We start from the raw sequence: 14,640 nt of genomic DNA, 5'->3' as shown, positions 1-14,640 counted from the left end.
TCCATTGTCTGTGTCCATGGGCCATGCACCTGTGCATGCAAGGTCTTTGGTTAATTACCTCCCACCCTCCCCCACCATCCCTCGGAGATTCCACACTCTGTCCCTCGCTTCCATGTCTCTGGATCCACTCTGTTCATTAGTTTATTTTGTCACTTAGATTCCACCTATCAATGGGATCATGTGATACTTGTCTTTCTCTGACTGACTTGTTTCACTTAGCGTGATATCTAAGAGCATGCAGTTTTATTTATTTTAATCTATTTTATTGATTTTACACAGAGAGGAATTGAGAGGGATAGAGAGTTAGAAACGTCGATGAGAGAAAAACATCGACCAGCTGCCTCCTGCACCACTCCCCCCTCACCCCCACACACACTGGGGATGTGCCCGAAGCCAAGGTATGTGCCCTTGACTGGAATCGAACCCAGGACCTTTCAGTTCGCAGGCCAATGCTTTATCCACTGAGCCTAACCGGTTTCGGCGAGCATGCAGTTTTAAAGCTAGGGCCGCCCTTTAGGGCAGCCGGGGTCTGGTCAGTGGTCGGAGAGGATGGGTTCTTACTTGGCGGCAAACAAGTAACTGTGTGGCCTGCGCAAGTCATTCCTTCTTTCTGGGCCTCAGCGTCCTCGCCTGGTTATCTGGGTGTGGACAGATGCACGGAAAGGCCTGCTCCTGTCCCAGTACTTCCAGTGTGACAGCAGGTCCCTGCCCCGCACGTAGTAGGTGCTCAGAAAGTGTGGTTGACATCACCAGGGAATGGCTGGCCCATTGGAGGGTGTGGCTGGGGAGCTTTTCCTGGGGACTCAAGATCTTCCTCTCCTTGGTCTCCTCATGGCGGGTGGGGTGGGGTGGGGGTAGGCCCAGCAGTGCTCCAAGGCCCGCAGCAGGCACTTTCTGGGAAGCCGTCCCCGAGCCTCGCCCCATCTGGCTAGAGGAGGCCCCGTCTCCAGCCCCTTTCCCTTGAACTGGAGCCAGGAGGTCCTCACGCATTACTCACTGGCGGGGCGGCCCTGGCCCAGGGCCAAGCCAAACAGGCCTCCAGCCGGCAGGCCAGGCTGGGGATTGGGGGGGAGGGGAGGGGAGGGCTGGTCTGCCAGGCTTGGGAGCAGGGAGGCACCCATCCATGCCCTGCCCCTTCTTCGGCCAGCCTGCTATGCCTCTGCCAGCCCAGCCCAGAGGTCAGGCCTTGGCCCAGTCTCCACCAGGGTTGGGTCTGGCAGTCCCCATGGAGCTGGTACTGCTGAGGGCCGCCCTCTCTGCCAAGGGAGAAGCCACCAGCGCTTCCCCTGTGGCCAGTGCAGTGGCTTCACCTGCCATTGACCAGCCCCCGGGATAGCAGAGGAGGAGGAGGGAGCCACGGCCCTCAGACCTGCATCTCGGGGCAGCACCGTCGACATTAGAAGGAGTGCAGGGAAGGGGCAGACCACAGGGGCCGGGATGACTTCCTGGAGGAAGTGGGGCATGACAAGGCCTGGTACAGCCTGGATGGAGGGTTGTACAGTGGGTGTGGGTCTCAGAATGCGATGGGCCTGAAGACGGGGGTGGGTGGGGTAGAGTGTGAGAGTTGAGGGGGGAAGGGGGAGGCGGGAGAGGAGGTAGGTAAGGGGGATGTGGGCAGATGCTGGTGGTCCTGGGCAGACCACTTTGTCTAGAACCCACCTTCCCACCTGCCCCGCCTTTCCTTCCGTCCAAACTACGAAGATCTATTGAGTACCCACTATGAGCCAAGACCTCTAAGAGATACTTTCCCTGACTCTTACACATGGGCCTGGCTCATGGAAGTGGGCTCAATAATATTGTTTAAATACAGACATGGCAATCACAAGAGACACATTCTTGTCCTCAAGGAACTTATCCTCCAGTGGAACAAAAAATATAAAATTACAAATGGTGATAAGTGCTATAAAGGAAAAGACCAGCGTGCCAAGAGGAAGGAGTGTGTGTTTGTGTCTGCGTGCGTGTGAAAAGTGTGGGCTTTTAGACTGCTATCAAGTCATTGACATCCCCACGCCTCTGTTTCTGCCTTTGTACAATGGGAATGAGGACACTGCCTGCTTCGTAATGCTGCCTATTAATTTTTTCCAGTGATCAAAATTAGAAAGCTTTAATATGGACACAATTTCCTAATCCGCAAGCTATATTTAGTTTCAGTGGTCTTAATAATGGTTTTTTGGTTTTTTTTTTTTAAACAGTTTTGAGATCTAGTTCAGATACTATCCACGTCACCCACTGAACGTGGGCAACTCACGGTGGTCAGTAGAGTCACAGATGTGTAACTGTCACCGCTGTCAATTTTAGAACAGTTTCTTCCCCTGAAAAAGAAACCCGTGTGTGTGTTGGCTATCACCCACTTACTTCCCACCCCCGCCCTAGGGAACCAGCAATCTGTTTTTTGTCTATAGATCTCCTTGTTCTGGGTATTTCATAGAAGTGGAATATCATCATGTAGTCTTTTATAACTGGCTCCTTTCACTTAACATAATATTTTCAAGGCTCATCCCTGTTGATGTATCAACACTTCTTTTTTAAGAAAACTTTTTAAAAAGAGCAACCTTAAATTCACAGCAGAAGTGAATGGAAAGTACAGGGTTCCTCCGCACTCCTTCCCCCCCACCACAGGTGGGCCCCCGCTCTGTCCCCAACACCCCGTGCCCGGATGGCAGGTACCGCCCACCATGGACACAGGCCAGAGTTCCCCTGGAGGTTCACCCACCTTGGCTGGAAAATGGCCCGCGATGTGGATACGGAGGCCTGGAGGGGCCAGGCTGGGGGCCTCGGGGAGGCCTGTCTGCCCCAAAGGGGTGCCTGCAGGGAGCAGCCTTGCTCCTACCCTGGTTGCTTCCTCCTCCATGGGCTTTCTGCTTTCACCTGGTGGCTCCCTCGTGTTCACATCCCTTTGAGGATCTCCTTTGCCACGGTCCCTCCCTCCCTCACTTTGCCTCCCTGGCATGCAGGGGTGGGCAGCGGGGGATCTTGGGGACCCTTGGATGGAGTAAGGCCATGCTCGTCAGACTGGGTGGGGAGACGGAAGGGTGCCTTTCTCCCTGGGACCTTCCCCCCAAAGCCATGAGCCATCAGTGGGGAGATGTCTCGCGGCACCCGCTGGCTTTCTCTGCGTCTGGTTCCAGCCCGGGGCCTCGCCCTGGTCCACTGTCTCACAGGCGGCAGCGTGGCTGGAGGCCCGGCCAAGCGGCCTGCATCCTGAGACGGCCAGTGCCAGCCCTGGCCTCTCCCTCCTCTGCACAGGGCCTCTTCCTCCTGCCCGCTGTCTGGAGGGGCCCTGCAGGTTCCTCATTTCAACCTCCGCTTCCTCTCCGGCGCAGGCCCCGTGGCGCCCGGAGGCAACCTGGTGGCCCTTTGCCTCCGTTCTGCTCATTCCTGTCTTCATTGGTACCAGAACCTCTGCGCCCACTCCTGTCACAGGACAAACTGCACAGGGATGGGGAGGGCTCATCTGTGGGTTCGGGGCCCTGGGCCTGGTGAGGTGGAGGTGGAGGAGGAGGGATGGCTCCTGCCCCTCCCACCTCCCTACCCTCCACACAGGTCCCTGCATGTGAGATGGACAGCCATCATGCCTGGGCTGTGGCCCCGCTCAGAGAAGGGAGGTCAGCGTGGGCGGCCAGGCTGGGGCAGGCGTGGGCTGGGATGGACCAGGTTCTCTGAGGTGGTGGATGTGGCTGCACACTCTGGGACCCTCAGCTGAGCCCTGAGGGGCCGTTCCTCCCTCTGACAGAGAGGGGACCTGGTGGTGGGCAGAGAGTGAGGAAGGGGATCCCAGCCACGGGGCTCAGGGAGATGCCACACTGAGGCCCAAAGCATGGGCGGTGGCCCCAGACGGCTTGGTTTAAAAACACCTGCTCAGTAGCTGTGTGACCTTGGGAAAGTTACTTAACTTCTCTGGGCCTCCGTTTCCTCAGTGGTGAAATTGATGGTGATCACAGGCAATGTGATTCAGACTCTAGGAGTAAGGCTTAGAGCAAGGCTTTTCACAACTCGACACGATGGCTAGTTGGGGCCGGAGGACGCTTTGTTGTGGGGAGCTGTCCTGGTTGCACTGTCATCTCTCTCCTCATTAGACCCCACTAGCACTGCCTGACCCGAGCTGTCACAACCACAAACATCTCCGACGCGGCCGGCGGAGACGCCTGGCTCAGAGGCTCACGCAGGACGGCGGGGCTTGGATGTCTGAGCTGCACTTAGAACAGGGCGTGGCCAGGAGGAAGCTCAGATCTCCGCTGTGATTGCTACAACCGGGCGGCAGAGGCAAAACCAAAATAAGGAAATAGAGTCAAAGACAGAAGAGCACTTTTTAAAAAAGTGTATATTTTATTGTTTTTTACAGAGAGGAAGGGAGAGGGATAGAGAGTTAGAAACATCGATCAGCTGCCTCCTGCACACCCCCTACTGGGGATGTGCCCACAACCGAGGTACATGTCCTTGTCCGGAATCGAACCCGGGACCCCTCAGTCCGCAAGCTGACGCTCTATCCACTGAGCCAAACAGGTTTTGGCTGAAGAGCACTTTTGATACACAGTGATGGCAGAGTGGAGCTGGAGATGAAGGCGGGAAAGACTGTGTATTAAAAAAAAATTCATTTATTGGCTTGGCCAAATCTTCCCATGATTGGATTTGTGAAGCAGAGTGCACATGCAGAGAGCCCACAGGTGCGCTGGGGGTGCTGGGCCCCCTGTGTCAGAGGGAGCGGGAAACAGCCCCCCCCCCCCCCCTCCCATTACTCAGATATTATAGAAGCTCAGAAATGCAAACTCTCTCCCGCAGGGCCCGGAGGACAGAGCCACTGGCGACAGGCAGGGCTAGCCGGCCGGGTGTTTGTGGGCCCAGCCACTCTCCCCCATGGGTGGGAAATGCTCTCCGAGCGCCCCACGTGCAGACACACGTGGTCAGGAGGCGGGGGTGGGAGTGGTCCTTCGACAGGTGCCCACACTTCCCAAAGAGGAGAGGAACAGCACTGGCTGTGGGGACTGGGAAGGGGAAGGCCCTGAGAAGGTGAGTCCCGGCCGGGGAAGGGCCGTGTGGCTTTGTGGTCGGCGGCGGCAGGACTGGCACCGGGTGTCTGACCGATGGGGTCGGACCAAACCGGGGTTCGGCAACCTCGGTCCTTGGGTTCTGGCTACGAAAGAACTCAGAGCGAGACCCACACTGTAAGAGCCTAGAAGGAATGGACTTAGGAAACAGGTTTTAGAGGCCAGGGGAGGGCCCTCGGAGCTTGGGAGTGAGGACGGTGAAGGTGACATGCCTGGGGCAGGAGGGGACAGGGCCGGCCCCAGAGAGCTCCTGGGAGGAGACCCGGGGCCGCATTCCTACGGGTTCTCAGGGGGAGGTCCCACAGGGAAAATCTCGGCAGAATGCTCAGCAGTTGTCCAGGGGTGTCCTTGCAGGCTGGGGTCTCCACTGAATGATTCCCAGGTTCCGGGCAGGGGTCATTATTCCACTCAGCTGGTCCTGACCTCAGCTGCGGCTGGTTTGGTTGTTTATCAGGATCTGGAGCTGAAATGCAACTGAGGCCCAGATGGTATCTCTCGGCAGGAAGGGTCAGGGGTCCAAACCGCATGACCGGCGACCTGCTGGGGGGGACGGGAGGGAGGTCACCCTGGGCGCACCTAGGGCTTCCCACCTGGCGACCTACTGTACCTGCCCGTCGTCCTTGACTGCCCCCCACGGTCGGAGGGTGCACTGGGGGCCTGAGCACGAGGGTGGAGGCAGAGCAGCTCTTCCCTCCGGAGCCTGAGGGCTGGAGCAGAGGTGGGGGGACCCAGGTCTGCCGCTAGGAGACCCCGCCACTGGCCTCCCCGGCAGAGGATCTGGGGCGGGCTCCTCAGGCAGAGATGCGGCTTGGGCTCCAGCTCCTGCCCGCGGGCCTGGGCAGCAGACAGAGGCTCCGCGGCACTGCCCAGGCTGGGCCCGGGCCTGAGTCCTTCCTTGCCACTGAGTGACGCTCCACCTCCTTCTCCCCAGCTGAGAAATGGGCCCGTCCATCTGCCTCCCGGGGCCCTCCCCGCACTTGGCATAATTGAATGTTGCCTCCAATTGCTTTGAACTCCATGGCAGTCAGACAGCTCAGCAGGAGGAACAGTCTGGAGGCCCCTCGGCCCGGCCCAGCCTGGCCTGTGGAGCAAACCCCAGGCCTGACCTTCAGGGTGCAAGGTCACTGGGAGACCCAAGGAGACCGACCCCCACTGCCCCAGGACGGGCAGGACTGGGCAGCAGGAGGCCAACCCTGCGTGAGCACCTCCTCTTCGCCTCCCTCTCAGCCCCCTCCGGTGCTCTTTGCTCTTGCCTGAGGCGCCAGGCGGCAGCCGGTGGGGCAGGACCGCGCCCTCGGGGTTGTTATAGCACCTGGGCCAGGCGTGGCCGGGGAGTGAGCTCACCGACTCATTGTCCTGTGAGGGGCCAGGTTCAGGCAGCATAAACACGGGTCTGCCCTGAAGTTCAGGTGCAGAGCCAGGCACCGAGAGGCTGGCCCGGGGCCAGCCCAAGGTTGCCCTTGGGACCTCCGTCTACCGAACTACTATGCCGTCATCCCCGCAGGCACGGTCTCTCTTTGGCTCAAAAAGGAATGTGGAAAATGTGAACCAGGCTTCGGAACCCTGCCTGCCTGTTGGCCCCCGGGCACAGGGTGGCATGGAGCGGGTGAGGGTCCCCTGGAGGCCGGGACCAGGATCCTGTCCCACCCACAGGGATGTGTGAGGCTCTGTTATTCACCCATGTCCCCGGCACAGGTCCCCTTTCTCCTCGAGCCGTTTCCACCGGGGCGAGTGGGGGTCAGGTCTGCCCTCCCTCCCTTCAGGGTGGTTGTGAGGATCAAATGAGATCCCAGAGATAAAAGGGAATGGGAAAGAAGAAAGCTCAAACACATCAATGGTTGTTATTGTCACGGTTGTTATTATTAGCTCCTCGCCAACCCCACTCGGAGCAGAGCCATCTGGGCAGGTTCAGTCCTCCCTGGGAGTCCCAGCGCGTGCAGGGCTGGCCGGGCCCTGCCGAGCCCCAAGGCTCTCTTGAAGGACACCTTGAGGATCCAGAGCCCACCCTGTCCCTCTCAGTCTCTCAGCACAGCCCCCCTCCCGGGGGGAGGGGGGCGGAGGAGGGAGAGGAGGGAGCCACAGCCCTTTGTGGGGGGTTGTCCCTCTGGGCACTGCTGGTTACATGGGAACCACACACTCCAAATGTACACACATGCTCACGTGTGGAAACATCAAACACACCCAAGCCAGCCCCTGTAAGCACCCCCAGATCTGGGTTGCTACACACACAGACACACATACACACACACACACACACACACACACACACACACACCCCTCCTGCGGCCGGAGGCCAGGGGGCCCAGAGGCCTGGGTCTGGCAGGGGTATGATTACCTGGGAGCTGCTGCTGTTAGATCGTCCTTAGGAAAGCCTCAGCTCGGCAGAAAACATCAAACAGCGGCCAGCAGCCTCAGATAGCAGAGGCGACAGGCCCTTTGGGGCCCTTTCCAGTGCAGACCTGCCTCCTCGTTTGCAAAAACGACTTACTATTAATCTGCGATTGAAACTGTAATTATGCCATCACTGTGTCAACAAGCTGGAACATGGCGAGGATGGCAGCACCGTCTGGAAACGTGCTCCTGCCCTCCACCGTGACCACGCGGGCATCCTCCCGACCGCCAGCTCGGCTGCGGCGCACTGCCTGCCAAACCCAGGCCCACCTCTCTCAGGGTTCCCGGCAGAGTGTGTGCATGCGTGTGAGTGTGTGAGCGTGTGTACGCTTGTATGATTGTGAGTGAGTGCGTCTCTGTGTGTGTGTGTGTGTGTGTGAGTGTGCATGTGTGTGAGGTGAGTGTATGTGTGTGCATGTGAGTATATGTGTGAATGTGTATGAGTGTGTGTGTGTGTGTGTGTGTGTGTGTGTGTGTGAGTGCGTGGCCAGCTGTGGCCCAGGTGGGCTCCTGAGGTGAGAGAGCCCAGGGAACTCCAGGGCCCCAGTTGGTGGACGCAGTGGGGACTGGGAGGTGTGCCTTAGCAAATTAGGGGTGAGGCGGTGCCTGGGAGCTCCGGTGGAGGGTGTGGGCTGCATCGGAGGTGCAGGGGAGGGGGGCTGGCAGTCAGTCCCCCTGGCTCTGAACCCTGCTCTGCAGGACCTTGGTGGCCACCTAACCCCAGTTTTCTCATCTGTGTAGCCAGTCCTTGTATTGACTGCATTCTGGGTTTAAATGGCTTCAGAAGGTTAAATGAGATCCTGAGACCAAGTATTCTGCACCGGCCAGGTGCGTAGTGAGTGGTCCGGGAGGGTGGTGCTTAGGAGGTGAGCACAGCTGAGGAGCCTTTGCCCGGCCACACCTCAGCGCCCACTCGGTGCAGAGGGGGCCAGCTGGAGCAGAGCTCCAGGTGAGGCGCATCTCGGACCCAGGGCAGGTCGGGAGGGGCGTGCCCACCCACCTGTGAATCCACGGGTGGCCAGCGCGGGGAGGCCCCGCGTGCCTGAGGACCGAGCTGGGGTTGTGTCCGCGTGGACCCAGGGGGCCGGGGTCAGTGGGGAAGGGCAAACTGGAGGTTCTCAGCGCCTCTGGTCCAGCTCCTCCCTCGCCTGCAGGTGGGGCAAACATTCTGGAGAGAAGAGGCCAATCTCCCCCAGCCCCGTGCCCTCGGGGTGGCGGGTGGAGTCCCTGAGGCCGATGGCTCCTGCCCGACGTGCTGCTCCCCGTGGTGCCCAGGCCTCAGGTGGCCGCCAGCCCCGCTCACCTGCTCCGCGTGCACGTGCGTGCAGAGCAGCCGGGAACACCTACGCAGGCTCACGGGGCAGAGCAGACGGGCGATAAGCTTAATTAATAGAATCAGGACACACAAATAGCCTCTCCCCGCCCCCACGGCAGCAGGCTGTGCGAGGGCAGCTCGGCATTCTGAGGAATTGTTCACCAATCCAGGGACTCCCGGTGCCCAGCCGGTGCTGACGGAGGCGGGAGCAGGACGGGCCTCCAGGGAGCTCGACGAGGAGACCCTGAACCCATTCAGGTCTTTGTGGGCGGCGGCGGGAGTCTGAGAGGCTGTGGAGTTCCCAGGAGGAGGGAGAGGGCGGTGTGGTTGGCTGCCAGGTCAGGGATGCTCTGATAGAAGTGGCAAGGCTGGGTAGGAAGGAGGGGGAGGGGGGGTAGGGAAGAGAATGAGGGAGGGTCTGTGTGTCTTGCCAGCAGGAGTGGACCCTGGGTGGGCTGGTTTCTTTCCCCAGGGAACCCTTGTGTCAGCCTCCGGGGTGAGGGGTACCCCGTGCTCATCACCAGGCCGGCTAGTTGCTGCCCAGGAGTCACACTAGCACCGCTTTCCGAGGTAGGTGCTCAACAGCCAAGGACACGCAGGTGCAGAGAAGCTATGCCGAGAGCCTGGGCCCCCAGGGATGAGGAGGGGGTCGGGATGGACGCGGGTCTCTGACGCCAGGCCTGGGACCACGGGGGCTGGCCCGACCCAGGCGCCGGGGGCTGCTCCCAGCCAGGCGGGGACCCGAGGCAGGCCGGGTGCTAGGAGGTCTGGGACTCTCAGCGGTGGCTTTGGCTCTGGGATCCTGCGTGGCCTGGCTGACCTTCACGTGGACGCTGCCACTCAACCCTTCCTCGCATTTCCCTGGGGTCTGCACTCGAGCACCTGGCCTGCGGGCTCCCGCACGGCCAGCCTTCTTCCCTTTTTGCTTATGCACCATCCTGGGGTGGACGGGCACCCGGGACAGTGACTCACCGCCGGAGAGATGGGCCTGGCCTCCGGCTTGCTCTCCATTCGCTGAAGGACACTCCTGGCCACCCTGCTGGCAGCAGCACGCTCTGCCCCTTTCACAGATGAGGCAGGAGAGGAACAGAGGGCTGTCCCTGTCAGATGCCCAGCTAGAGGGACTGGGGAGAGGCCCTCTCACTGTCCTCTCTCCCTCCCCTCCCCGCCCACCCTCAGCTCTCCTGTGGCGGGCGGGGCAGTGGCAGCTGAGGGAGGGTCCCCGAGGCTGGGGTTTCCATGGAGCCCAGCCCCGCCTCGGACCAAGCCAGGCTGCTTCTCCTTGTAAAAGCTAAATTTACTCTTTTAACAAGTCCAGCACTGCAGTAAAGGACGTGGAATGCTGGGGAAGGGGGGTGCGGTCCGGGGCCAGTGAGTCAGGACTGCCATGCGCAGTCTTCTTGGGGCCAACCCAGCCTCCTGGAGAGAGGGGCGGCCCCCCACCCTGCCTACTCCCCGGGGAGGGGGGCCCCTGCCCTGCATCCAGGCCCCAGGCCGTGCTCCCAGAGGCGGCTGCCGGTCTTCCTGCCCCTGTGCCCTGAGGCCTCCTCGGCCTGGAAGTGGCACCGACTCAAGCTGCCCACCCCCACGCAGCTGACCCTCACAACCCCGTCCCTGTGTGGGACCTGTACTCGGGATGGATTTGGGGACCCAAATTGGGGCTCCTTCCCTCCCATGTCCTCGCACCCCTCTCTCCCATCCTGAAAGCAGGCCAGCCCTCTAGGACTAGCATGTCCACCAGGACTCTTGCTCTGCTGTCGCCCCTGACCTGACAGCCCCTGCCACTCGAGGCCTCTGCACACACACCTGTGTCACTCGAGCCTCCGTCATGTGATTCTCCCATCTCCCTGGGACTCTGCTTCCCAGAGGGGGACTCACGGGGTGCCTCACAGACCCCCAGGGGGCTCAGCTTCTCTCTCTGCATCCGTCTCAGAGGTTCTCCCCCATCTCTTCCCCCTCCTCCTCCTCCAGAAACCCAGCTCTTTCTGACGCTCAGCTCCTGGGTCACACATTCTCTCTGCCACCTCCTGGCGGTGCCCTGTGGGCTGCTGGGTCCTGGTCGCTCCCTTTCATTCCTGGAAATGCTGGCTCTGTCTCCAGCCTCTGGGACTTCCCATGTGGGTGACCACTGCCCGAGTCTCAGTTCCACGAGTGCCTCTCCATCAGCTCTTACCCGCCCCCAATGGGCACAGGCTGGCTCTGGTCACCACCAATGGAGACCTGGTCCTAAGGATCTCTCTCTCTCTCTCTCTCTCTCTCTCTCTCTCTCTCTCTCTCTCTCTCTCTTTCTTACCTCTCTCATCCCCCGGGCCTGTGCCTACCCACAGACCCTCATTCCTTCACCATCATTTCTAGCTTCTCTCTCCCTTTCTCCTGTCTGTCTGGACAATCCCAACCTTAGCTGAACCCACTGTTTCCAAGAGTTGAACTTGGCCGAGAGGAGGCCAGAGCTCTGGGCTCACAGACCTCCAGGGGCCTCATGGCGGCTGGAAAGCCCAGGGTGCTTCCCGGGAAATGTGCCGTCCCCCAAGGCTTCGTACTTCCTCAGACCTCCCGCCCCTGCCCACCCTCACGGGGGACTGGGCTTCACCCTCACGCGGGAAAGAGAAGCAGGACCTTCTCGCCTCCACAACCTCCTCAAAGCCCCGTTTCTGCCTTCCCACCAGGCGGCCAACGGCGGCCACGGCTCTTCCACCCTCCGTGCGCCCTCCCGGCACTCACCGCAGTCCGGGACGTCGCTGGCTTGTTGTCTATCCGTTCGTTTCTGCGAGGAAGCTACTCTCAGCGTGCTGGCACAAAGTGGGCGTCGGTACCTATCCAGGCGCCAATATGTATTCGGGAGAGTTAGGTGGACTTAATACCATTTTCAAGTGACAAAATTAGGATGGAATGCATGCAGTGCACCAAAACGGGAGGCAGGAGGAAAGTAAAAGGAAGAAAAAACAACCATAATTCTCTCGTTCATTAGAAAATGCTGTCAGCATTTTGGTACTGATGCCTTTGAAGGTTTCTATTCATTTTTCCTTCACACCCTGGCCCTTGAGTCACTGTAGATGATGCGTCAGCACGTGGTGCTGAGCTGCCAGCATCTCCCTGTGCCCTCTGCGTGTTTCAGTGACTGCGCAGTGTGCCATGGATGGATGGCCTTAATCCACTTCCCCAGTCCCCTGGTGCGGAACATTCACCTTACTCCCAATGTCTTCTTTCCCCCAGTTAGTGTCCTTGTGCATAAATATACGTACTCTTTTTTTTTTTTTCTTCCTGTGGTTGAATTCCTAAGTCAGAGGGTATGTATCTTTGAAGGCTTTTGATTTGGATCATTCACTCACAAGAGACAATTTGCTTTAGAAACCGAGTAAGCACAAACACAGCCGCCTCCTTCTCCGGAGTTTGGAGCCTCAGCCCCACAGCCCCACGGTCGGTACCATCCTTCCTTCGGCGTTTTGCTGCATGCCGCCTTGCCAGAAAGGTCTCGGCGCCTTTCTCAGACAGGATGGCATCTCTCCTTTCTGCATTCCCTTCGTCTAGTCCTCCCTGCCCTCGGTGCTCTGACAGGGTCTGTGCTGGTTTGTGTCTGTGTCTTCCCAGATCCGGGAAGGCAGGGACTTGGTCTGACGTTGTTCATCCTGTATCTCTGCGCCCAGCACTAGTAGGTGCTTAGTAGTATTTTGTGAACGAATGAGTGAAGGTTGACCCTTTTAGTCTGAAACGGATAGTTAGGATACGATTCAGGCTCCTTAGAAACTGTGTTAAGCCTTAGACTTAGACTCTTGTCGACAAGAGATAAGAAAATAGACAAGTGAAGTGACTTCTAAATATCATCATTGTCAGGAAGGGGAACCTGAGTAAGACAGGACCCTCAAGGAAGGTCCCTATTGGGTCTGAAGGACGAGCAGGAGTAGGAAGTGAGAAGAGCATGGATAAGCACATCCGGCACATGGGACAGAGTGTACAAAGGTTATGAGGCGGGAAAGAGATTGGCAGGGCACAGAACAGAATGAAGACTGGTGACTGCTCAGAGTGGGCGAGAGCCACACACGGGGGTGGGGAGATCACCCACGCGCTGTGAGTCAAGGAACATGAGGACGGACCCCCTCCTTGCACTGCTCCGTCTGAAAGCAAACCCTCCGTGGCCTTAAGAGGTGTAAATGAATATAGCAGATGCCTCTGGGGTGGGGGAGCTGAGAGCTTTTGTTTTTGTTTTGACTGCACCGGGGTGGGGACGTGAATTTCAGCTTGGAGAGATTCACGGGAAGTCAGCTCCTGACTTTCAGGCAGAGTCCACTGTCCCCCTCACGTAGGAAGTGCTTGCTGGGTGCCGTGCTTAGCACTTTCTTTAATCCTCATGGCAGTCTGATACCATTTTCATGGGTGACAAAGCCTCAGAGCCGTTGGGTGCTCGTGGCCGGGGTCTTCACGTTAGAAAGAGACAGAGGTGGGGGTCCAGGCAGCAGCCCCAAAGCCCAGGCTCTGCCCAGGCTGATACACCAGGGGGTTTCATCAAAGTCATGTTTAACGCATAGCATTTCCAGCTTCTTGTCTTACATGCTACTAAATGTCCCAAGTGACTTTTACATGTGCACTCTTTACTACATGCTGCCCATTAGCATATATGTTACCCACACACATGAACACTACACTACAGAACAGTGATTTTTCAACCTTTTTCATCTCAGGGCACACATAAACTAAAGTTCTGGGGCACACACACACACACACACACACACACACACAAAAGCCTATATAATAAAAGAGTAATATGCAAATTGACTGTCACTCCAACACACAAGATGGCTGCTCCCATGTGGACACAAGATGGCCGCCACAAGATGGCCAGCAGGGTAGAGCAGTTGGGAGAACCAGGCCTGCAGGGGAGGGCATTTAGGGGGGACCAGGCCTTCAGAGGAGGGCAGTTAGGGTCAATCAGGCTGGCAGGGAAGCAGTTAGGTATCGATCAGGCTGGCAAGAGAGTGGTTAAGGGGTGATCAGGCTGAAGCCATTAGGAGCAATCAGGAAGGCAGGCAGGAGCAGTTGGGAGCCAGCAGTCCTGGATTGTGAGAGGGCAGTCGGACATCCCTCGAGGGGTCCCAGATTGGAGAAGGTGCAAGATGGGTTGAGGGGACCCCCCCACCCTGTGCACAAATTTTGTGCACTGGGTCTCTAGCATGTATATATAACTTAACTAGAGAATAGGTATAATTTGATTCATTCACACTGGACTGGATGGATATTGTTGTGTTGGCTGTTGTCATTTTTCACTTGACAGTCGGAAGGAAAAGGGGTCAGTGCTCCTGATTAATAGTCAGGCATGGCATGTTTTAGGGATTCCTGAGGCACCTGTTGAAAACCACTGCTCTAGAGTGCTGCGCATACACACCATGTTGGTTCTCTGTGGGGCTTGACTGATGCCGCCTGATGCTCATGACCAGAGGCTGCCTCCAGGCTGGCTGCCGGGGCTGCCTGAGTTGGCGCAGCCTGAGCTGGGGCTGCCCGGAGGGTGCTGGTCTGGTCCCCGCAGAGCTCTGCCCCCACAGGAGGCTCGCCTGCTGCTCTCTGCTGACCAGTGCCACCCACAAGTCTCTGCAGACGAGCGCCAGGCTTGGCATTCAGTGTTTGGCACAGGCTGTCTTATTGCTTCCCCCTGGCGACACCAGCAAGAAGCTAGAGCTACCTCCATGCTACAGACGAGGAGACGAAGCTCCAGGGGATTCGCCAGAACCGTGCCCACCTCCTGAGAGCACGTCTTCATCTCTGTGCCTAGTCGTCAGCTTCCTCGTGCCCCACAGCCTCTAAGCCACGCGAGGGCGGGAGCTTGTCTGTATGTGTGTGCTGTTGTGCATGGCAGGCTCCTGCGGGCACAGAGTGGGGAGGCAACAACGAACCTGAATG

Source organism: Pipistrellus kuhlii, unplaced genomic scaffold (assembly GCF_014108245.1).
Source record: "Pipistrellus kuhlii isolate mPipKuh1 unplaced genomic scaffold, mPipKuh1.p scaffold_m20_p_6, whole genome shotgun sequence".
In the NCBI taxonomy this organism is placed as follows: Eukaryota; Metazoa; Chordata; class Mammalia; order Chiroptera; family Vespertilionidae; genus Pipistrellus; species Pipistrellus kuhlii.
Note: the sequence above shows the minus strand (reverse complement) of the source record.